Here is a 24946-nt window from a genome sequence, read left to right on the forward strand (position 1 = left end):
CCCCCAGCCCAGAGTGTGCATGGAAAATTGTCTGGCAGCCTCCCTGACAGCAAGCAGTGATAGTGCCCATGAAGGGCACCTTGTTGGGCCCGCCCCTTTCACGGTTATCGCTTCTCGGCCTTTTGGCTAAGATCAAGTGTAGTATCTGTTCTTATCAGTTTAATATCTGATACGTCCCCTATCTGGGGACCATATATTAAATGGATTTTTGAGAACGGGGGCCGATTTCGAAGCTTGCTTCCGTCGCCCTATGCATTGACCCGATATGGCAGTATCTTCGGGTACAGTGCACCACCCCCTTACAGGGTTAAAAAGAAAGATTCCTACTTTCATTGCTACCTGCTTGCTGGCTAGCCAGCTAGCCAGCCCTGTGGGCCTTGCTGCTGCTGCAGCCAAAAAACAAAAGGTGGTGCTGCTGCTGCTTCTGCTGCTTCTGCTTCTGCTTGTGTCTGGCCGCTGTTGGAGCGTCCAGGCACAGGACTTCTGCTGCTGCTGACTAAATGGCCTCCTTAATTGGATCATTTGAGTAGCCAGCACACCTGTGCAGGTAGGGCATGACATGATAGGCAGCTGCCTTGATAGCGGGTGGGTGCTGAATGTTCCTAATTGACAAAATAAGATTAATGCTTATGAAGAAATATAAAATCTCATCCCTTCCCCAATATCGCGCCACACCCCTACCCCTTAATTCCCTGGTTGAACTTGATGGACATATGTCTTTTTTCGACCGTACTAACTATGTAACTATGTAACATAACATGGGGGGGGGGGGGGGTCTCCTGGCTGTTCACACAGGTGTGTCATTGCTGTACATTGACCATGCATTGCTTCTGTGGTATTGCAAAGGCAAAGACAAATGCTTCCAGCCATCCATTGCACTAATGGATTGGTCATCAGCTGGCTGTCTATGTCCCGCATCAATATAGACCAAAGTACAGAGGGTTAGGCTATGCTATTGTGCACCTACCTGATGCATCAGAAGGTGCGAGGCCCTTGCTAAATTCTGTGCACAGACTTTGAGATCTATACTTTAGACTGTATCTAAACCTGCTCCAACATGGACTGACATTCTGGCCTACTTTCAGCCGATGCGACTTGTCTGTCGCTGAACAGTCGCTTTTTATGTATTCAGCACCTATGTATAATGTTGTAAAAATGCTCTAGAAGCTAAAGTCGCAGAAATGTCACACATATTTGGCCTGCAACTTTCTGTGCGACAAATTCAGACAGGAAAAATCAGTATAAATCCTTAGAAAATTATCCCCCAGTGTCTCCATCTGCTGGCGGTATTGAATAAGCATTGCTGCACTGATGGGGTATGCATTAGACGAAAAAAAAGAAGAAAAAGAAGAATAATACGCCCAGAAAAGAGGCGAAAAGGAGAAAGACGTAAAAAAACGTGAAAAAAAAGTAAGAGGAAGAGAAGGGAAAAAAAGGTGGAAATGGGTTTAAAAGTGATTTCGGCGGAGAAATATATATATATATATATATATATATATATATATATATATATATATACGCGCACACACATATATATAAACGTATTCTCCGTTGAGATATTGCAGCCGCTGCTGTGTCCAGGCCCAGGAGCCTTAGCACTGTGCTGTGATGTCACTCAATACCACTGACATCACTAGGTGTAAACAACATCTCTCCTTTGCTGTGTATGTGACTATGGAGCTGTTTGGTGATGTCGTCTATTATGGCCTTCATAGAAGCAACAGGAGATTGTTGCATCCATCTAGAACCCTCAGAACTACAGTGCTATGATGTCACTCACTTCCACAGGCCTTGCAGAGTGTAAACAACAACAACCCAGCTTTGTTGTGTATGTAACCATAGGGATTTGTGATGTCACCTAGAACCTTCACAGCAGCGACAGCTTTATGAGGAGCATCAGCACTGCTCTGCCTGAGCAGAACCATCACCGCCATAGGTTGTCAAATAACCCGGGTTTAACCCACACAGGTAAGTCCAATGGGGTGCAGGCATGTCCTCTATGCTTACAGCTTCCCGTGGGTGTTGGTTTGATACCGTTTGGGGACAGCCAAGGAGGCATCTGCAGGCAACAAAGGTAGGTGTGTGCTTGTGTGTGTGTTTCCTATGCAGATCCTAAGCCCAGTGTCACATGCAAGTAGGAGGAGTAAGAAGGGTTCCTGGCAAATCCGGGTTATGGATTGCATTTAAAAAGGCCCCGTGGGAGTGCAATGGGCCCCTGTCTTGCTGCTTAGCAATAATGGTATGGGTTTAGGTTCTGCTGTGTGTACTGGTGGTTGACTGCCCCCCAGCCCAGAGTGTGCATGGAAAATTGTCTGGCAGCCTCCCTGACAGCAAGCAGTGATAGTGCCCATGAAGGGCACCTTGTTGGGCCCGCCCCTTTCACGGTTATCGCTTCTCGGCCTTTTGGCTAGATCAAGTGTCTGGTCAGGAGGATCCTGGGAGTTTGTCCTACCTTTTTCAAGGGGGGCTGCTACGAGGAACCGAAAAGGCGATCGACAAGATGGGTGTTCGCATCCGTTACCTTACATCCGGTGAAACGCGGATTCGTTTTTCCTTTCGCTTTGATGTTGATGAAGACAAGCAAGAACTCGTCCAACTTTCTTATTTTGTGAAAGAAACTCTCTACAAGCTTCTTGGGGTGAAGAAAGAGAACATCGTCTGTCTCAGAGATCCTCGGAAGGGCAGCTTCATCTTAACTCTGGACTCTGCTTATGCATGCCAGAATCTTTTTGAGAAGCTGAAAAGCAATCAAGACCTTGCTGAGCTTGATGGGATCACGGTCACAGTGTTGTATACTGGAGGTGATATTCCTCTAGTTGTGTGTATGCACAATCCCTTTGTGACTGTGTCCCATATTGAGCTCTTTTTGGGGAAATACTGCAGTTCTGTTAAGTATTCCCATAAGGTGATGAATTCAGAAGACCTATGGACGGGGAAACATAAGTTTTTTGTGAAAATGAAGGAGGATGCTACTGGCATTGGAGGGTTGTGTCATCCACCCTCCAACTTTTCTATCGGTCGGGATAAGGGCTATTTGTTTTATCCCGAGATGCCTACTTTTTGTAGGAAATGTAAGAAATTCGGACATACTATGGAAGTTTGCACGGACACTACAGTTCGCTGTGGTCGGTGCAATCAAGAAGGCCATGTTTCTAAGGACTGTGCTAAAATTGTCTGCAACATTTGTGGTGAAGAAGGCCATGCCTTTAAAGATTGCAGTCTCCGTTCCAGTGTAGCTAGATCGTGGGCTGACCGTGTAGCGGGGAGAGTGGGTGTAGTGCAAGCTGAAGTACCACCTGCGAAAGCACCCCAGCGGTCTGAGGCGCCTTCAGAAAAGCCGGCTGTAACTTCTGATGTCGTGGCGGAGCTTATGGACCTTTCTGCTGCTGTGCCTGAGACAGAGGGGAGACCTTCTGTGGAGGGTTCTGGTGGTGGAGGGTCACTAGTGAGCAGTGAAGCCATGGAGGTTGGCGTGAAGGAGATCAAGCGGAAGAAGGAACTCGGAGATGAGCCACAACTTGGCATTAAACGGCCTGTCAAAAAAAGCTCAGACGAATGTGAGGACAGTCAACATGCATGGAGGCCTTCTATAAGATCAGCGTCCGATCCAAAAAATATCAAAGAGTTCGAAAGCCCGGAGTCACCTGTGGGTTTCATATCGGACTCAAACTCCAGTAGCGAATAGCTTCCTTAAAGTGCTCCTCTCTTAATGTGAGAGGTCTAAAGAGCCCTACGAGAAGGGCTGCTTTGTTTAGTTTTTTAGAGACCTTGGACTGTTCTCTGTTCTTTTTACAAGAATGTGGAATTGAACATAGTCCAAATTATGAGGACCTTTGTCGTGGCTGGACTTTGGGACCATCGGTCTGGTCAGGTGACAATCTGAACAGATCTTCAGGTGTTGGGATCTTGTTTAGAGGTTCAGATGTACAAGTTTTGTCCTTCTTAGAAATTATACCTGGTAGAGCGCTATTAGTTAATATTAAGTACAATGGCTCGGAGATTAAGCTTTTTAACATCTATGCTTCTCCTGAAAAAAATGAGAGAGCCGACTTGATTAATGATATTCAGGCTTTTATCCCAGGTTCAACACCTATTTTAATGGCTGGAGATTTTAATTGTTGTATGAGTGGTGATCATCGTGAGAGTGGAAGTGTGCATGTCAGAGTGGATAAAACAGAGAAACAGATTAAGAGTATGACTGAGGATTTTAACTTTACCGATGTCTGGAGGAGAAAATACCCAGACGACCCTGGTTACACATGGGAAAATAATGTCTGCAAATCCAGGATTGATTTTATTTTTTTATCGGAAAGTTTTAATCTAGTTGATGTTTCTCTTTTATCGAATATTTTCTCTGATCATAAGTTATTATATGCACATGTCACTTTACCTGGCCTAGAGAAAGGCAGAGGCGTTTGGAAGCTCAACACTACTTTATTAGAGGACATGAAAACAAAAAATGATTTTATTGCTGATTATAACAAATGGAGATTGCGTCAATCCCAATATAAAAATATTTTGGATTGGTGGGAGGATGTTAAAAAGTGGACTAAACTGTTTTTTATCCGTGTGGGCATCCAAAAGGCTAAGGAGAAAAAGTTATGGTTTAAAATGTTAAACACTAAAATCCAAACATATTATAAACTAAAGCAAGCCGGGCTTGAGATGGATGATGTTATTGCTCAGACAAAAAATGAAATAAAAAATGCCATTAGTCAAAAAGGAAAAGAAATGATTTTTAACAGCAAGGTGCAATGTCTGGAGAATGATGAAAAGTGTTCGAGATTCTTTTTTAAGAAGGTGGTGGGAAAGAAAGAAATGATATCTGTAATAGAAGGGAAGATAACTAATGAAGAGATGTTGCGAGAAGCACAAGTATTTTATCAGGAGCTTTTTAATAAAAAAGATATTGATATTTCCTTTACTAATGATGTTTTAGATACCTTGGATTCAAAACTTGACAAAACTGACCAAGAGAGCCTTTGTGATGAAATCTTTTTACCTGAACTTTTAAGCACTTTTAAGAGTTTTTTAAATGGTAAAACACCTGGTTCGGATGGGTTGCCAGTTGAATTTTATCTGTGTTTTTGGTCCATTTTAAAAGATGATCTTTTAGGTATTTTTAACTGTGCTTTTAAATCTGAGATTTTACCTGCGTCCTGGAGAGATGGTGTTGTTACTCTGATTTTTAAAAAAGGAGACATCTCTAAATTAGAAAATTGGAGGCCTATTACCCTGCTAAATACAGACTATAAGGTTTTAGCAAAAATTTTAGCAAATAGGCTCAAGCAGGTAATTGCTAAGGTTATACACAGTGACCAAGTATGCGGAGTACCTGGAAGGAAAATAAGTGATCATCTAAACCTTGTAAAAGATGTTTTATGGTATCAGAAACAATGTGATCAGAAATTGGCAATTTTATCCTTGGATTTTCAAAAGGCTTATGACCGTGTTTCTCATGATTTTTTATGGTTGGTTTTAAAGAAAATGAATTTTCCTGATTTTATTGTTGGAAAAATTGCACTTTTATATAAAAACTGTTTTAGTCGTATTTTAATTAACGGTTTTTTATCCCAAGAGGTATGTTTACAGTCTGGGGTGAAACAGGGGTGCCCCCTATCACCCATTCTTTTCATATGTGCAATAGAACCTCTGTTGAATGTTTTGAGAAAAGATAAGCTCATTAGAGGAGTGCCAATCCCTGGAAGTGGAGGACAGAGCGTAAAGACGATAGCATATATGGATGATGTTAATATTCTATGTTCAGATGAACCATCCCTGAAACGTGCTATCAGACAGACAGAATTTTTTTGTGAGGGCTCTGGCTTCAAATTAAATAAAAATAAATGTGATTGCTTTGCAATAGGGAATTGGGGCAATACGGAGGTGAATGTGCAATATGATAAAATCAAAATCTTGGGTGTCATCTTTGACAATGAAAATAATGGAGAGGAAAGCTGGTCCATCGTCAAAGAGAAAGTGCAAAGGAAAATAAGTTTTTGGAAAATGAGGAAATTAACAATAGAAGGAAAAGTACTGATAATGAAAGCTTTGTTGCTACCTATCATGCTATATTTAAGCTTGGTTTTCCCACCGAGTGAACGCACCTTAAAGTTTTTAAACAAGATTTGCTTTCATTTTTTATGGGGGTCTAAAATGGATAAACTCAGGAGAGATGTAATGATGAAGACAAAGAAATTGGGGGGTAAGGATGTGCCTGATTTAAAAAGGTTTTTATATATTCACTTTTTTTCTATGTGTTTTAATGGCTTGCAAAGAAACTGTTATTGGTCTTATTTTTTAAAATATGCTGCAGGTCACATTTTTAGAAAAAGAAAGTGGATAACCTTACCTTTAACGTCCCCAATCTTATTTATTCCCCCAGCGCACTATGTGGTTTTAGAAAAGATTATTCGTATTTATGGCATTGCTAATTTTAGTCAAGAAATTTGTAGTAATGCACGAAAATTAGTTCCTGAAATCAGGAAGATAGAACAGATTTGCTTAATATCTAATTATTCCACTGAGAAATCTCTAAGAGTTTGGAGGATGGTGAATATGGGATTCTTATCTAATGACTTAAAAGATCTGGCCTGGCAGATAGCACATCAATGTTTGCCTACCAGAGAATTCCAACACAGAAGAGGATTGTGTCGTAGTGCAAAGTGCCCGAGAATGGGGTGTCCTAGTGAGGAAACAGTTTTACACCTTTTTTGGAACTGTTTTTACGCCCAAGAGATATGGCATTTGATAGGACCCTTACTAAAATTCATTTCTGATCTTAATTTTTTAAATCATGAAGTTATTTTATATGGATTTTATAATGTTTTATCTGTGGAGAAGTCTCGGGTTTTGTGGATTAGTATAAATTGTATTAAAATTGCACTATGGAAGACGAGGAATATTCTTCTTTTTAAAAGAGACACTATTACCTCTAAAGATTGTGTTCGCCTAGCTCTTAGTGAGATGTATGTTTTCTATTTATTGGATAAAAAAAGATTAGGTCACAAAGTGGCTAAAAGTCTTTGGAATCTACATCTGTGGAATATGCTTTTAGCAGACTAAGTGTAATCTGGACTGCGTAAGGTCTTTTAGTCTAAGAATATTATATCTAAAAGTAAAAAATCTGTTCTTATCAGTTTTCATGCTGGTTGGGATGGGTGCTGCATGGAGGATGCAGGTGTACCAGGGCTTTCCGGGGCTGGTTCTGAGGAATCAGCTCGACGGCTGCCCCGATGTGACCTGTTCCCTCCGGGTCTCGCCATGAGGCTGAGAGGGTCTAGAGCCGAGGTACTTTTGTGCCTCGGGGAGTGGTGACCCCGAGGTGCCGAAACTCACTGGGAGAATAGACTCACTGAGTTGAAGCACGGGCACCATAATCTCTTCACCTTGTGGCACTCACCTCTTGATTCCCGGCCTTCTGGCTAGGATCAGAGAAATTTTTATAGATCCGGCCGGATGTCCGGGCAGTATATCTGCACACATTCACTTATTTATTTCTTTTTTGTCTCACTGTGTCACTTTTTGCGTGTTGTGTGTTCACAGGATTTGTCAGGATGCGGTAGCCCTTCTGGGTGTCCCTCCTGGCGGTCTAGGGGAGGTGTGTGTGGCCATTAGGTTCCGCACCTCCCTGCAAACACCCCGGGTACTCCTGCTTTGGCAGGGTACCTACCGTAATCAGCTCTGCGGGCAGATACCTTGGCCAACGCCAAGGGGGATGCCGGGAGCATTTGTGGTCCCCTAGTAGCTTCGGCGAAAAGGGACATCGAACCTGGAACCTCGCAGGTACCTTTTGGTCCGGAGGTGAAGGGTAAGGTTTGTTGGGGGGCCTCTCTCCTATCGGAGAAGGGCTTGCGATAGACCGCATCCTTTGTGCACGTTTTTTTAGTGTAACACGTTTGCACTTTTTCTTGCACTTTGGGTGAATCGAAAGCACGTTCCTCGGCTTTAGATAAAAAAAAAAAAAAAAAATCTGTTCTTATCAGTTTAATATCTGATACGTCCCCTATCTGGGGACCATATATTAAATGGATTTTTCAGAACGGGGGCCGATTTCGAAGCTTGCTTCCGTCGCCCTATGCATTGACCCGATATGGCAGTATCTTCGGGTACAGTGCACCACCCCCTTACAGGGTTAAAAAGAAAGATTCCTACTTTCATTGCTACCTGCTTGCTGGCTAGCCAGCTAGCCAGCCCTGTGGGCCTTGCTGCTGCTGCAGCCAAAAAACAAAAGGTGGTGCTGCTGCTGCTTCTGCTGCTTCTGCTTCTGCTTGTGTCTGGCCGCTGTTGGAGCGTCCAGGCACAGGACTTCTGCTGCTGCTGACTAAATGGCCTCCTTAATTGGATCATTTGAGTAGCCAGCACACCTGTGCAGGTAGGGCATGACATGATAGGCAGCTGCCTTGATAGCGGGTGGGTGCTGAATGTTCCTAATTGACAAAATAAGATTAATGCTTATGAAGAAATATAAAATCTCATCCCTTCCCCAATATCGCGCCACACCCCTACCCCTTAATTCCCTGGTTGAACTTGATGGACATATGTCTTTTTTCGACCGTACTAACTATGTAACTATGTAACATAACATGGGGGGGGGGGGGGGTCTCCTGGCTGTTCACACAGGTGTGTCATTGCTGTACATTGACCATGCATTGCTTCTGTGGTATTGCAAAGGCAAAGACAAATGCTTCCAGCCATCCATTGCACTAATGAATTGGTCATCAGCTGGCTGTCTATGTCCCGCATCAATATAGACCAAAGTACAGAGGGTTAGGCTATGCTATTGTGCACCTACCTGATGCATCAGAAGGTGCGAGGCCCTTGCTAAATTCTGTGCACAGACTTTGAGATCTATACTTTAGACTGTATCTAAACCTGCTCCAACATGGACTGACATTCTGGCCTACTTTCAGCCGATGCGACTTGTCTGTCGCTGAACAGTCGCTTTTTATGTATTCAGCACCTATGTATAATGTTGTAAAAATGCTCTAGAAGCTAAAGTCGCAGAAATGTCACACATATTTGGCCTGCAACTTTCTGTGCGACAAATTCAGACAGGAAAAATCAGTATAAATCCTTAGAAAATTATCCCCCAGTGTCTCCATCTGCTGGCGGTATTGAATAAGCATTGCTGCACTGATGGGGTATGCATTAGACGAAAAAAAAGAAGAAAAAGAAGAATAATACGCCCAGAAAAGAGGCGAAAAGGAGAAAAACGTAAAAAAACGTGAAAAAAAAGTAAGAGGAAGAGAAGGGAAAAAAAGGTGGAAATGGGTTTAAAAGTGATTTCGGCGGAGAAATATATATATATATATATATATATATATATATATATACGCGCACACACACACATATATATAAACGTATTCTCCGTTGAGATATTGCAGCCGCTGCTGTGTCCAGGCCCAGGAGCCTTAGCACTGTGCTGTGATGTCACTCAATACCACTGACATCACTAGGTGTAAACAACATCTCTCCTTTGCTGTGTATGTGACTATGGAGCTGTTTGGTGATGTCGTCTATTATGGCCTTCATAGAAGCAACAGGAGATTGTTGCATCCATCTAGAACCCTCAGAACTACAGTGCTATGATGTCACTCACTTCCACAGGCCTTGCAGAGTGTAAACAACAACAACCCAGCTTTGTTGTGTATGTAACCATAGGGATTTGTGATGTCACCTAGAACCTTCACAGCAGCGACAGCTTTATGAGGAGCATCAGCACTGCTCTGCCTGAGCAGAACCATCACCGCCATAGGTTGTCAAATAACCCGGGTTTAACCCACACAGGTAAGTCCAATGGGGTGCAGGCATGTCCTCTATGCTTACAGCTTCCCGTGGGTGTTGGTTTGATACCGTTTGGGGACAGCCAAGGAGGCATCTGCAGGCAACAAAGGTAGGTGTGTGCTTGTGTGTGTGTTTCCTATGCAGATCCTAAGCCCAGTGTCACATGCAAGTAGGAGGAGTAAGAAGGGTTCCTGGCAAATCCGGGTTATGGATTGCATTTAAAAAGGCCCCGTGGGAGTGCAATGGGCCCCTGTCTTGCTGCTTAGCAATAATGGTATGGGTTTAGGTTCTGCTGTGTGTACTGGTGGTTGACTGCCCCCCAGCCCAGAGTGTGCATGGAAAATTGTCTGGCAGCCTCCCTGACAGCAAGCAGTGATAGTGCCCATGAAGGGCACCTTGTTGGGCCCGCCCCTTTCACGGTTATCACTTCTCGGCCTTTTGGCTAAGATCAAGTGTAGTATCTGTTCTTATCAGTTTAATATCTGATACGTCCCCTATCTGGGGACCATATATTAAATGGATTTTTGAGAACGGGGGCCGATTTCGAAGCTTGCTTCCGTCGCCCTATGCATTGACCCGATATGGCAGTATCTTCGGGTACAGTGCACCACCCCCTTACAGGGTTAAAAAGAAAGATTCCTACTTTCATTGCTACCTGCTTGCTGGCTAGCCAGCTAGCCAGCCCTGTGGGCCTTGCTGCTGCTGCAGCCAAAAAACAAAAGGTGGTGCTGCTGCTGCTTCTGCTGCTTCTGCTTCTGCTTGTGTCTGGCCGCTGTTGGAGCGTCCAGGCACAGGACTTCTGCTGCTGCTGACTAAATGGCCTCCTTAATTGGATCATTTGAGTAGCCAGCACACCTGTGCAGGTAGGGCATGACATGATAGGCAGCTGCCTTGATAGCGGGTGGGTGCTGAATGTTCCTAATTGACAAAATAAGATTAATGCTTATGAAGAAATATAAAATCTCATCCCTTCCCCAATATCGCGCCACACCCCTACCCCTTAATTCCCTGGTTGAACTTGATGGACATATGTCTTTTTTCGACCATACTAACTATGTAACTATGTAACATAACATGGGGGGGTCTCCTGGCTGTTCACACAGGTGTGTCATTGCTGTACATTGACCATGCATTGCTTCTGTGGTATTGCAAAGGCAAAGACAAATGCTTCCAGCCATCCATTGCACTAATGGATTGGTCATCAGCTGGCTGTCTATGTCCCGCATCAATATAGACCAAAGTACAGAGGGTTAGGCTATGCTATTGTGCACCTACCTGATGCATCAGAAGGTGCGAGGCCCTTGCTAAATTCTGTGCACAGACTTTGAGATCTATACTTTAGACTGTATCTAAACCTGCTCCAACATGGACTGACATTCTGGCCTACTTTCAGCCGATGCGACTTGTCTGTCGCTGAACAGTCGCTTTTTATGTATTCAGCACCTATGTATAATGTTGTAAAAATGCTCTAGAAGCTAAAGTCGCAGAAATGTCACACATATTTGGCCTGCAACTTTCTGTGCGACAAATTCAGACAGGAAAAATCAGTATAAATCCTTAGAAAATTATCCCCCAGTGTCTCCATCTGCTGGCGGTATTGAATAAGCATTGCTGCACTGATGGGGTATGCATTAGACGAAAAAAAAAGAAGAAAAAGAAGAATAATACGCCCAGAAAAGAGGCGAAAAGGAGAAAAACGTAAAAAAACGTGAAAAAAAAGTAAGAGGAAGAGAAGGGAAAAAAAGGTGGAAATGGGTTTAAAAGTGATTTCGGCGGAGAAATATATATATATATATATATATATATATATATATATATATATATATATATATACGCGCACACACACACATATATATAAACGTATTCTCCGTTGAGATATTGCAGCCGCTGCTGTGTCCAGGCCCAGGAGCCTTAGCACTGTGCTGTGATGTCACTCAATACCACTGACATCACTAGGTGTAAACAACATCTCTCCTTTGCTGTGTATGTGACTATGGAGCTGTTTGGTGATGTCGTCTATTATGGCCTTCATAGAAGCAACAGGAGATTGTTGCATCCATCTAGAACCCTCAGAACTACAGTGCTATGATGTCACTCACTTCCACAGGCCTTGCAGAGTGTAAACAACAACAACCCAGCTTTGTTGTGTATGTAACCATAGGGATTTGTGATGTCACCTAGAACCTTCACAGCAGCGACAGCTTTATGAGGAGCATCAGCACTGCTCTGCCTGAGCAGAACCATCACCGCCATAGGTTGTCAAATAACCCGGGTTTAACCCACACAGGTAAGTCCAATGGGGTGCAGGCATGTCCTCTATGCTTACAGCTTCCCGTGGGTGTTGGTTTGATACCGTTTGGGGACAGCCAAGGAGGCATCTGCAGGCAACAAAGATAGGTGTGTGCTTGTGTGTGTGTTTCCTATGCAGATCCTAAGCCCAGTGTCACATGCAAGTAGGAGGAGTAAGAAGGGTTCCTGGCAAATCCGGGTTATGGATTGCATTTAAAAAGGCCCCGTGGGAGTGCAATGGGCCCCTGTCTTGCTGCTTAGCAATAATGGTATGGGTTTAGGTTCTGCTGTGTGTACTGGTGGTTGACTGCCCCCCAGCCCAGAGTGTGCATGGAAAATTGTCTGGCAGCCTCCCTGACAGCAAGCAGTGATAGTGCCCATGAAGGGCACCTTGTTGGGCCCGCCCCTTTCACGGTTATCGCTTCTCGGCCTTTTGGCTAAGATCAAGTGTAGTATCTGTTCTTATCAGTTTAATATCTGATACGTCCCCTATCTGGGGACCATATATTAAATGGATTTTTGAGAACGGGGGCCGATTTCGAAGCTTGCTTCCGTCGCCCTATGCATTGACCCGATATGGCAGTATCTTCGGGTACAGTGCACCACCCCCTTACAGGGTTAAAAAGAAAGATTCCTACTTTCATTGCTACCTGCTTGCTGGCTAGCCAGCTAGCCAGCCCTGTGGGCCTTGCTGCTGCTGCAGCCAAAAAACAAAAGGTGGTGCTGCTGCTGCTTCTGCTTCTGCTTGTGTCTGGCCGCTGTTGGAGCGTCCAGGCACAGGACTTCTGCTGCTGCTGACTAAATGGCCTCCTTAATTGGATCATTTGAGTAGCCAGCACACCTGTGCAGGTAGGGCATGACATGATAGGCAGCTGCCTTGATAGCGGGTGGGTGCTGAATGTTCCTAATTGACAAAATAAGATTAATGCTTATGAAGAAATATAAAATCTCATCCCTTCCCCAATATCGCGCCACACCCCTACCCCTTAATTCCCTGGTTGAACTTGATGGACATATGTCTTTTTTCGACCGTACTAACTATGTAACTATGTAACATAACATGGGGGGGGGGGGGGGGTCTCCTGGCTGTTCACACAGGTGTGTCATTGCTGTACATTGACCATGCATTGCTTCTGTGGTATTGCAAAGGCAAAGACAAATGCTTCCAGCCATCCATTGCACTAATGAATTGGTCATCAGCTGGCTGTCTATGTCCCGCATCAATATAGACCAAAGTACAGAGGGTTAGGCTATGCTATTGTGCACCTACCTGATGCATCAGAAGGTGCGAGGCCCTTGCTAAATTCTGTGCACAGACTTTGAGATCTATACTTTAGACTGTATCTAAACCTGCTCCAACATGGACTGACATTCTGGCCTACTTTCAGCCGATGCGACTTGTCTGTCGCTGAACAGTCGCTTTTTATGTATTCAGCACCTATGTATAATGTTGTAAAAATGCTCTAGAAGCTAAAGTCGCAGAAATGTCACACATATTTGGCCTGCAACTTTCTGTGCGACAAATTCAGACAGGAAAAATCAGTATAAATCCTTAGAAAATTATCCCCCAGTGTCTCCATCTGCTGGCGGTATTGAATAAGCATTGCTGCACTGATGGGGTATGCATTAGACGAAAAAAAAGAAGAAAAAGAAGAATAATACGCCCAGAAAAGAGGCGAAAAGGAGAAAAACGTAAAAAAACGTGAAAAAAAAGTAAGAGGAAGAGAAGGGAAAAAAAGGTGGAAATGGGTTTAAAAGTGATTTCGGCGGAGAAATATATATATATATATATATATATATATATATATATATATATACGCGCACACACACACATATATATAAACGTATTCTCCGTTGAGATATTGCAGCCGCTGCTGTGTCCAGGCCCAGGAGCCTTAGCACTGTGCTGTGATGTCACTCAATACCACTGACATCACTAGGTGTAAACAACATCTCTCCTTTGCTGTGTATGTGACTATGGAGCTGTTTGGTGATGTCGTCTATTATGGCCTTCATAGAAGCAACAGGAGATTGTTGCATCCATCTAGAACCCTCAGAACTACAGTGCTATGATGTCACTCACTTCCACAGGCCTTGCAGAGTGTAAACAACAACAACCCAGCTTTGTTGTGTATGTAACCATAGGGATTTGTGATGTCACCTAGAACCTTCACAGCAGCGACAGCTTTATGAGGAGCATCAGCACTGCTCTGCCTGAGCAGAACCATCACCGCCATAGGTTGTCAAATAACCCGGGTTTAACCCACACAGGTAAGTCCAATGGGGTGCAGGCATGTCCTCTATGCTTACAGCTTCCCGTGGGTGTTGGTTTGATACCGTTTGGGGACAGCCAAGGAGGCATCTGCAGGCAACAAAGGTAGGTGTGTGCTTGTGTGTGTGTTTCCTATGCAGATCCTAAGCCCAGTGTCACATGCAAGTAGGAGGAGTAAGAAGGGTTCCTGGCAAATCCGGGTTATGGATTGCATTTAAAAAGGCCCCGTGGGAGTGCAATGGGCCCCTGTCTTGCTGCTTAGCAATAATGGTATGGGTTTAGGTTCTGCTGTGTGTACTGGTGGTTGACTGCCCCCCAGCCCAGAGTGTGCATGGAAAATTGTCTGGCAGCCTCCCTGACAGCAAGCAGTGATAGTGCCCATGAAGGGCACCTTGTTGGGCCCGCCCCTTTCACGGTTATCGCTTCTCGGCCTTTTGGCTAAGATCGGGGTTTATTGCCTCGGTCGGCGCTGAGGGTGCGAGTGAACTGCGCCGCGACTAGCTGCGTAGGTGATCAAGACTGTGGTACTCGTTACCGACAGATTTGGAAAGATGGCTGGATCCAACATGTCTGCAGTGGAGAAGACCGTACGCATCAAGGTGCTAACCACGGATCGTCTAAGAAACAGCATTGAATACATCGGCCATACCATTGTTGAGCGACTGGCAGGATTTTCCTTGAGCGACCTCTTTTGTGTCCAGGAGAACAAGCGCCAAGGTATTTATGACGTGTCCTTCTTATATGATGCTGACTGCCAGAACTTTTATGAGTGCTTAAAACGGAACAGTGGAAGTGAGGTTTTGCGGGATGTGTCCTTTTATCCCCTTTTTGAAATGGGGACAAAGACTTTGTTTATCCACATGTACAATCCGTTTGTTGATGTCTCTATGATTAAGAACTTCTTGAGCATCTATTGTGAGTCTATTGCTGGTGGTACTAAGCAGACAAGCAGCATTGGTGTATTTAATGGCACGTATAAGTTCTTTGTGAAGTTGCGGCTTGATGGAGATTGCATTGGAGGCGTTAAGCACCCTCCGGCGAACTTTACCATTGCTGGTTTCAGAGGTTATCTCTATTACTACGGACAGCCATCTTTCTGTAGAAATTGTCTATTGTTTGGACATGTGAAGGAGGCCTGCCCTGGCAGTAAGAAATGCAGGAACTGTAAGCAACCGGGGCATGAGGCGGGTGCATGTCCACACCCGAGGACCTGTGACCTATGTGGGGAAGCTGGCCATGTGTACAAGAACTGTCCAGTGTTGAAGAGGAGGGAGGAGGAGAGGAGAATGGAAGAGGAAATGGTGGAGAGGAGGAGGGCAGCTGCAGCTGCGGCTGCAGTGGTTCCTGCAAGAGAGAGCGTTATTATTGGAGAGGTACAGAGTCCTGTGGTGGTAGAGGAGCAAGTGAAGGTGGTGGAGGAGCAAGTGGTGGTGGAGGAGGAGCAAATGGCGGTGCAAGTGGAAGAAGGGGAGATTGAGGATGCTCCCAGTCCCCCGGCTGAGGAGTCGCCGCAAATTGAAGAGTGGTCTTCTTCTGAGGGTGAAGACCGTGAGGAGAGACATAGAGAGAGAGAGGATGACTTTGATCTTTTTCGTCCCCCCAAGAAGACGGCCAGGAAGCTTTCTGGTGGACAGATGGAGTCGACGCTGGTGGCTACGGACAATCGGTATCAACCGCTATCTGAGAGCGACATGGATGCGTGCTCTGCGGGAGAAGCTTCTCCCACACCGCTGAGGAAAGCTACCTAAATAACTTTCTTCTTTTCTGTCAAATTCTTCCTTAGGGTTGTTAAGATGGTGGTATGTCTTTTTTAGTCGGTTCTATAAACGTTAGAGTCTTTAGAAGTAAAGTCAGAAGGACAGTAATTTTGGAGGACTTGGCAGGGAAAAAAGCGGACATTATTTGTTTGCAGGAATGTGGGCTAAATGATATTCCGGGGAAGGGAGAATGGGCTTATGGTCCTGCTGTTTGGTCGGTGTCTGGGCATAATAGGAATGATGGGGTAGGGGTGCTTTTTAAGAGCTTTAAGTTTGAAGTTTGTAGTTATGTGGTAATAGAGGAGGGGAGGTGTATCATGGTGGAGGTTAAGGTGCAGGGGGTTAAATTTAGGTTGATAAATGTGTATGCGCCGGTAAGGAGGGAGGAGCGGGTGGGGTTGTTGGAGGTAATTAAGAGGTTTCTGCCGGGTAAAATACCTTTGGTGTGGGTGGGGGATTTCAACTGTGAAATTAAGGGGAATGTGGATGTATCTGGGAATATTCTTAAAAGTATGGTGTGTGACTTTAAGTTAAAGGATGTGGCTGAAGCGTGTGGAGTGTGTCCTTTGTTAGATACATATTATTCCGATAGTGGAAGTCATAGTTCCAGACTAGATATGTGTTTTGTGTCTAAGGGTGTGTTATGTAAGAATTATATGCAAGAAAAAGTAGGATATTCAGATCATGAGTATGTGTGTTGTGAGTTAGTATTGGATGCAGATTGTGTGAGTGGGAGGGGTGTATGGAAATTAAATGTTAAATTGTTGGAAGTGGAAGGAGTGTATGATAGATATGTTAATAAGTATAGGGGTTGGTGTAAGAAAAAGAATGATTTTCCTGATATATTGTGTTGGTGGGAATGGGTTAAGGGTCAAACAAAAGTTTTCTTTAAAAGAGAGGGATATAAGCGGAATGCTGGGAGGAAGAAGAAGTATGAATGGTTGAATAAAAGATTGGTGTTTCTCAATAAGTTAAAGAAGTATGGCTGGAGTGTGGGTGAGCAGATTGAGGTTGTGAAGAGTGATCTAAAAAATTGGTTGAATGAGAAAGGTAAAGAGTTGATGTATCAAGCAAAACTTGATAAGTTAGAGAAAGATGAGAAATGTTCAAGATATTTCTTTAAAAAAGTTATTGGGAAGAGAGAGGATATGGTAAGAGTGTATGATGATGATGGCTGTCTGGTTAAAGGTAAAGCTGTGTTGGGAGTGGTTAAAAATTTTTATGAAGAGTTGTATGCGGTAAAAGATTGTGAAGAGGACTTGCAGGATGAAGTGTTGAGAGTGCTTGATAAGAGGGTGGATGGTAGTGAATATGGGACTCTGATGAGAGAGATTGGAGAGGAGGAAGTGAAGAGGACTGTGGATGGTATGTCAAGAAATAAAACGCCTGGAGAGGATGGGTTGCCTGTTGAATTTTATGCTTGGATTTGGGATGTTGTGAAGGATGATTTGGTGGAAGTGTATAGGTATATGTGGAGGAATGAGAGAATGGTGGAAAGTATGAAGAGTGGAGTGGTTGTGTTGATTTATAAGAAAGGTGATGTGAATGATGTGAGGAATTGGAGGCCGATAACTTTGTTGAATGTAGATTATAAGGTGTTTGCTAAAATAATTACAAATAGGATGAGAGATGTGGTTGAGCAGGTGATTGGAGAAGAACAAGTGTGTGGAGTGCCTGGGAGAAGAATAAATGAAAATTTGTGTTTGTTGAGAGATTTGTTATGGGATAGTATGAGTAGGAAACAGGAGGTTAGAGTGATGTCGATAGATTTTGAAAAGGCGTTTGATCGTCTGTCACATAGGTTTTTGTTTAGAGTATTAGTGAGAATGGGATTCCCGGGTGATTTTGTAAATGTTGTAAGGATGCTGTATGATGGAGTATATAGTAAGGTTTTGATAAATGGTTGGATGTCTGAGAAGGTGAAAGTATGTTCTGGTGTAAGGCAGGGTTGTCCGTTGTCCCCTATGGCTTTTATATGTGCTATGGAGCCATTATTAGAGATGTTGCGGCGGGATAAGTGTGTTAGAGGGTTAAAAATTCCAGGGAGTGGTGGGAGAGAAGTCAAAGTTTTGGCCTACATGGATGATGTGTGTATTTTGGGAGAGTCTGTGGCTGTTATGAGAAGGGCAAAGTTACTAGTTGGATTGTTTTGTGGAGCGTCTGGGTTTAAGGTGAATTGGGACAAAAGTGAGTATAAATGTTTTGGTAGTATGCAAGGAAGTGAGGATGTGGGTATGAATAATATTGAAGGTGGTATTCAGGTTTTAGGTGTTAAAATGGATGAAAGATTGGATGGGAGAGAAAGTTGGGATGATGTAGAGAAGAGAGTGTCCAAAAAATTGAGTCTTTGGAGGTTGAGAGATTTGTCTATGGTTGGGAAAGTGCTGGTTGTGAAAAGTGTAATATTGCCTATTTTATTGTATGTGGCAATAGTGTTTCCGCCAAGTTATATGGTTTTAAGGAAGTTAAAAAGAATTTTGTTTGTGTTTTTTTGGGGTACAAAAGTGGAAAGAGTGAGGAGAGAAGTTGTGATGAAGGATGGTAGTAAGGGTGGAATGGGATTTCCAAATCTAGATGTGTATTTGGGGGTGAATGTGGTGTTTGCGGTTAGAAGGATGATGAGAGGAGAAAAGAATTTTGCATGTATGTTGAGATATTTAGGTGGGCGTGTGTTATGCAAATTAGGTTGGCTGGAGAGAGATTTGAGAGTGCCTTATGCGTTTGTGTGCCCGAGTTGGTATTTGTATGTGGAAAAGTTTTTGGAGAGTTATAGGTTGATTGGTGTGAGAAAGGAGTTGTTTGAAAGTAAGAAGAATGTGTTTGGGTATGTCGCCGCAAGTGAGGTGGAGTGTCCGATTAATATGGTAAGAGGCCAGGATGTGTCTAAGGTGTGGAAGAGTTTAATGACAGATGGAATATCAAATAGACAGAGAGAGATAGGATGGCAGTGTTTGCATGGAGCCTTACCAGTAAGAGAGTTCCAAAGGAATAGAGGTATTGGAAGGAGTGAAATATGTCCGAGGGAAGATTGTAGTGGGGTTGAAAGTGTGATGCATGTGATTTGGAATTGTGACATGGCTCAGAATGTATGGAGAGGGATAGGTCCGTTGTGTAAGGAGTTGACTGGGATAAATAGGTTGTCATATGAGATTGTGATGTTTGGTCTTAGTATGATTGGAAGAAAGAATGAAAGAGTGTTGTTTGTGTTGTTGGCGATTGTGAAGGAAGTCTTGTGGGATGTTAGAAATTTATATGTGTTTAAGAGAAAAGATGTGACTGTGGAAGGAAGTTTAAGAATGATTCTGGATAGGTTGTACACCGTTTATTTACGTGATAAAAAGAAATTAGGTGAAATAGATGCAGAGGGGATATGGAAATTTTTGAAGTGGAGACATGTTGTAAGGGTGTAATGGTGATGGTATTTGAATTTGTTTTGAATTTGCTTTGAACAAATAAAGAATGACCTAATGATGAGTTAGACTTCACCATGAGTCAAAAATGACGCGTTATCTAAGTGGTGTTTAGTCTAAACCTGAAGGTTTATAAAAAAAAAAAAAAAAATCTGTTCTTATCAGTTTAATATCTGATACGTCCCCTATCTGGGGACCATATATTAAATGGATTTTTGAGAACGGGGGCCGATTTCGAAGCTTGCTTCCGTCGCCCTATGCATTGACCCGATATGGCAGTATCTTCGGGTACAGTGCACCACCCCCTTACAGGGTTAAAAAGAAAGATTCCTACTTTCATTGCTACCTGCTTGCTGGCTAGCCAGCTAGCCAGCCCTGTGGGCCTTGCTGCTGCTGCAGCCAAAAAACAAAAGGTGGTGCTGCTGCTGCTTCTGCTGCTTCTGCTTCTGCTTGTGTCTGGCCGCTGTTGGAGCGTCCAGGCACAGGACTTCTGCTGCTGCTGACTAAATGGCCTCCTTAATTGGATCATTTGAGTAGCCAGCACACCTGTGCAGGTAGGGCATGACATGATAGGCAGCTGCCTTGATAGCGGGTGGGTGCTGAATGTTCCTAATTGACAAAATAAGATTAATGCTTATGAAGAAATATAAAATCTCATCCCTTCCCCAATATCGCGCCACACCCCTACCCCTTAATTCCCTGGTTGAACTTGATGGACATATGTCTTTTTTCGACCGTACTAACTATGTAACTATGTAACATAACATGGGGGGGGGGGGTCTCCTGGCTGTTCACACAGGTGTGTCATTGCTGTACATTGACCATGCATTGCTTCTGTGGTATTGCAAAGGCAAAGACAAATGCTTCCAGCCATCCATTGCACTAATGGATTGGTCATCAGCTGGCTGTCTATGTCCCGCATCAATATAGACCAAAGTACAGAGGGTTAGGCTATGCTATTGTGCACCTACCTGATGCATCAGAAGGTGCGAGGCCCTTGCTAAATTCTGTGCACAGACTTTGAGATCTATACTTTAGACTGTATCTAAACCTGCTCCAACATGGACTGACATTCTGGCCTACTTTCAGCCGATGCGACTTGTCTGTCGCTGAACAGTCGCTTTTTATGTATTCAGCACCTATGTATAATGTTGTAAAAATGCTCTAGAAGCTAAAGTCGCAGAAATGTCACACATATTTGGCCTGCAACTTTCTGTGCGACAAATTCAGACAGGAAAAATCAGTATAAATCCTTAGAAAATTATCCCCCAGTGTCTCCATCTGCTGGCGGTATTGAATAAGCATTGCTGCACTGATGGGGTATGCATTAGACAAAAAAAAAGAAGAAAAAGAAGAATAATACGCCCAGAAAAGAGGCGAAAAGGAGAAAAACGTAAAAAAACGTGAAAAAAAAGTAAGAGGAAGAGAAGGGAAAAAAAGGTGGAAATGGGTTTAAAAGTGATTTCGGCGGAGAAATATATATATATATATATATATATATATATATATATATATACGCGCACACACACACATATATATAAACGTATTCTCCGTTGAGATATTGCAGCCGCTGCTGTGTCCAGGCCCAGGAGCCTTAGCACTGTGCTGTGATGTCACTCAATACCACTGACATCACTAGGTGTAAACAACATCTCTCCTTTGCTGTGTATGTGACTATGGAGCTGTTTGGTGATGTCGTCTATTATGGCCTTCATAGAAGCAACAGGAGATTGTTGCATCCATCTAGAACCCTCAGAACTACAGTGCTATGATGTCACTCACTTCCACAGGCCTTGCAGAGTGTAAACAACAACAACCCAGCTTTGTTGTGTATGTAACCATAGGGATTTGTGATGTCACCTAGAACCTTCACAGCAGCGACAGCTTTATGAGGAGCATCAGCACTGCTCTGCCTGAGCAGAACCATCACCGCCATAGGTTGTCAAATAACCCGGGTTTAACCCACACAGGTAAGTCCAATGGGGTGCAGGCATGTCCTCTATGCTTACAGCTTCCCGTGGGTGTTGGTTTGATACCGTTTGGGGACAGCCAAGGAGGCATCTGCAGGCAACAAAGGTAGGTGTGTGCTTGTGTGTGTGTTTCCTATGCAGATCCTAAGCCCAGTGTCACATGCAAGTAGGAGGAGTAAGAAGGGTTCCTGGCAAATCCGGGTTATGGATTGCATTTAAAAAGGCCCCGTGGGAGTGCAATGGGCCCCTGTCTTGCTGCTTAGCAATAATGGTATGGGTTTAGGTTCTGCTGTGTGTACTGGTGGTTGACTGCCCCCCAGCCCAGAGTGTGCATGGAAAATTGTCTGGCAGCCTCCCTGACAGCAAGCAGTGATAGTGCCCATGAAGGGCACCTTGTTGGGCCCGCCCCTTTCACGGTTATCGCTTCTCGGCCTTTTGGCTAAGATCAAGTGTAGTATCTGTTCTTATCAGTTTAATATCTGATACGTCCCCTATCTGGGGACCATATATTAAATGGATTTTTGAGAACGGGGGCCGATTTCGAAGCTTGCTTCCGTCGCCCTATGCATTGACCCGATATGGCAGTATCTTCGGGTACAGTGCACCACCCCCTTACAGGGTTAAAAAGAAAGATTCCTACTTTCATTGCTACCTGCTTGCTGGCTAGCCAGCTAGCCAGCCCTGTGGGCCTTGCTGCTGCTGCAGCCAAGAAACAAAAGGTGGTGCTGCTGCTGCTTCTGCTTCTGCTTGTGTCTGGCTGCTGTTGGAGCGTCCAGGCACAGGACTTCTGCTGCTGCTGACTAAATGGCCTCCTTAATTGGATCATTTGAGTAGCCAGCACACCTGTGCAGGTAGGGCATGACATGATAGGCAGCTGCCTTGATAGCGGGTGGGTGCTGAATGTTCCTAATTGACAAAATAAGATTAATGCTTATGAAGAAATATAAAATCTCATCCCTTCCCCAATATCGCGCCACACCCCTACCCCTTAATTCCCTGGTTGAACTTGATGGACATATGTCTTTTTTCGACCGTACTAACTATGTAACTATGTAACATAACATGGGGGGGGGGGAAAGGGGGTCTCCTGGCTGTTCACACAGGTGTGTCATTGCTGTACATTGACCATGCATTGCTTCTGTGGTATTGCAAAGGCAAAGACAAATGCTTCCAGCCATCCATTGCACTAATGGATTGGTCATCAGCTGGCTGTCTATGTCCCGCATCAATATAGACCAAAGTACAGAGGGTTAGGCTATGCTATTGTGCACCTACCTGATGCATCAGAAGGTGCGAGGCCCTTGCTAAATTCTGTGCACAGACTTTGAGATCTATACTTTAGACTGTATCTAAACCTGCTCCAACATGGACTGACATTCTGGCCTACTTTCAGCCGATGCGACTTGTCTGTCGCTGAACAGTCGCTTTTTATGTATTCAGCACCTATGTATAATGTTGTAAAAATGCTCTAGAAGCTAAAGTCGCAGAAATGTCACACATATTTGGCCTGCAACTTTCTGTGCGACAAATTCAGACAGGAAAAATCAGTATAAATCCTTAGAAAATTATCCCCCAGTGTCTCCATCTGCTGGCGGTATTGAATAAGCATTGCTGCACTGATGGGGTATGCATTAGACGAAAAAAAAAGAAGAAAAAGAAGAATAATACGCCCAGAAAAGAGGCGAAAAGGAGAAAAACGTAAAAAAACGTGAAAAAAAAGTAAGAGGAAGAGAAGGGAAAAAAAGGTGGAAATGGGTTTAAAAGTGATTTCGGCGGAGAAATATATATATATATATATATATATATATATATATATATATACGCGCACACACACACATATATATAAACGTATTCTCCGTTGAGATATTGCAGCCGCTGCTGTGTCCAGGCCCAGGAGCCTTAGCACTGTGCTGTGATGTCACTCAATACCACTGACATCACTAGGTGTAAACAACATCTCTCCTTTGCTGTGTATGTGACTATGGAGCTGTTTGGTGATGTCGTCTATTATGGCCTTCATAGAAGCAACAGGAGATTGTTGCATCCATCTAGACCCCTTAGAACTACAGTGCTATGATGTCACTCACTTCCACAGGCCTTGCAGAGTGTAAACAACAACAACCCAGCTTTGTTGTGTATGTAACCATAGGGATTTGTGATGTCACCTAGAACCTTCACAGCAGCGACAGCTTTATGAGGAGCATCAGCACTGCTCTGCCTGAGCAGAACCATCACCGCCATAGGTTGTCAAATAACCCGGGTTTAACCCACACAGGTAAGTCCAATGGGGTGCAGGCATGTCCTCTATGCTTACAGCTTCCCGTGGGTGTTGGTTTGATACCGTTTGGGGACAGCCAAGGAGGCATCTGCAGGCAACAAAGGTAGGTGTGTGCTTGTGTGTGTGTTTCCTATGCAGATCCTAAGCCCAGTGTCACATGCAAGTAGGAGGAGTAAGAAGGGTTCCTGGCAAATCCGGGTTATGGATTGCATTTAAAAAGGCCCCGTGGGAGTGCAATGGGCCCCTGTCTTGCTGCTTAGCAATAATGGTATGGGTTTAGGTTCTGCTGTGTGTACTGGTGGTTGACTGCCCCCCAGCCCAGAGTGTGCATGGAAAATTGTCTGGCAGCCTCCCTGACAGCAAGCAGTGATAGTGCCCATGAAGGGCACCTTGTTGGGCCCGCCCCTTTCACGGTTATCGCTTCTCGGCCTTTTGGCTAAGATCAAGTGTAGTATCTGTTCTTATCAGTTTAATATCTGATACGTCCCCTATCTGGGGACCATATATTAAATGGATTTTTGAGAACGGGGGCCGATTTCGAAGCTTGCTTCCGTCGCCCTATGCATTGACCCGATATGGCAGTATCTTCGGGTACAGTGCACCACCCCCTTACAGGGTTAAAAAGAAAGATTCCTACTTTCATTGCTACCTGCTTGCTGGCTAGCCAGCTAGCCAGCCCTGTGGGCCTTGCTGCTGCTGCAGCCAAAAAACAAAAGGTGGTGCTGCTGCTGCTTCTGCTGCTTCTGCTTCTGCTTGTGTCTGGCCGCTGTTGGAGCGTCCAGGCACAGGACTTCTGCTGCTGCTGACTAAATGGCCTCCTTAATTGGATCATTTGAGTAGCCAGCACACCTGTGCAGGTAGGGCATGACATGATAGGCAGCTGCCTTGATAGCGGGTGGGTGCTGAATGTTCCTAATTGACAAAATAAGATTAATGCTTATGAAGAAATATAAAATCTCATCCCTTCCCCAATATCGCGCCACACCCCTACCCCTTAATTCCCTGGTTGAACTTGATGGACATATGTCTTTTTTCGACCGTACTAACTATGTAACTATGTAACATAACATGGGGGGGGGGGGGGTCTCCTGGCTGTTCACACAGGTGTGTCATTGCTGTACATTGACCATGCATTGCTTCTGTGGTATTGCAAAGGCAAAGACAAATGCTTCCAGCCATCCATT

The 24946-nt window shown here is 44.1% G+C and overlaps 7 non-coding genes across 7 annotated transcripts; all 7 read left to right on the plus strand.

The window, feature by feature from the left end:
- The first annotated feature begins 106 nt into the window (after positions 1-106).
- LOC130341896 (U2 spliceosomal RNA) lies at positions 107-297 on the plus strand. Its single transcript, XR_008881650.1, has one exon. It is a non-coding gene; the product is annotated as a U2 spliceosomal RNA (small nuclear RNA).
- A 7643-nt stretch (positions 298-7940) lies between these two features.
- On the plus strand, positions 7941-8124 carry LOC130341886 (U2 spliceosomal RNA). The gene has a single exon (XR_008881644.1). It is a non-coding gene; the product is annotated as a U2 spliceosomal RNA (small nuclear RNA).
- A 2084-nt stretch (positions 8125-10208) lies between these two features.
- LOC130341942 (U2 spliceosomal RNA) lies at positions 10209-10399 on the plus strand. Its single transcript, XR_008881692.1, has one exon. It is a non-coding gene; the product is annotated as a U2 spliceosomal RNA (small nuclear RNA).
- Positions 10400-12492: 2093 nt separating this feature from the next.
- On the plus strand, positions 12493-12683 carry LOC130341897 (U2 spliceosomal RNA). The gene has a single exon (XR_008881651.1). It is a non-coding gene; the product is annotated as a U2 spliceosomal RNA (small nuclear RNA).
- A 6942-nt stretch (positions 12684-19625) lies between these two features.
- Positions 19626-19818, plus strand: LOC130341885 (U2 spliceosomal RNA). Its single transcript, XR_008881643.1, has one exon. It is a non-coding gene; the product is annotated as a U2 spliceosomal RNA (small nuclear RNA).
- Positions 19819-21903: 2085 nt separating this feature from the next.
- Positions 21904-22094, plus strand: LOC130341898 (U2 spliceosomal RNA). The gene has a single exon (XR_008881652.1). It is a non-coding gene; the product is annotated as a U2 spliceosomal RNA (small nuclear RNA).
- Positions 22095-24178: 2084 nt separating this feature from the next.
- LOC130341899 (U2 spliceosomal RNA) lies at positions 24179-24369 on the plus strand. Its single transcript, XR_008881653.1, has one exon. It is a non-coding gene; the product is annotated as a U2 spliceosomal RNA (small nuclear RNA).
- The last annotated feature ends 577 nt before the right edge of the window (positions 24370-24946 follow it).

The sequence above is a fragment of the Hyla sarda genome, unplaced genomic scaffold (genome assembly GCF_029499605.1).
Source record: "Hyla sarda isolate aHylSar1 unplaced genomic scaffold, aHylSar1.hap1 scaffold_630, whole genome shotgun sequence".
Taxonomy (NCBI): Eukaryota; Metazoa; Chordata; class Amphibia; order Anura; family Hylidae; genus Hyla; species Hyla sarda.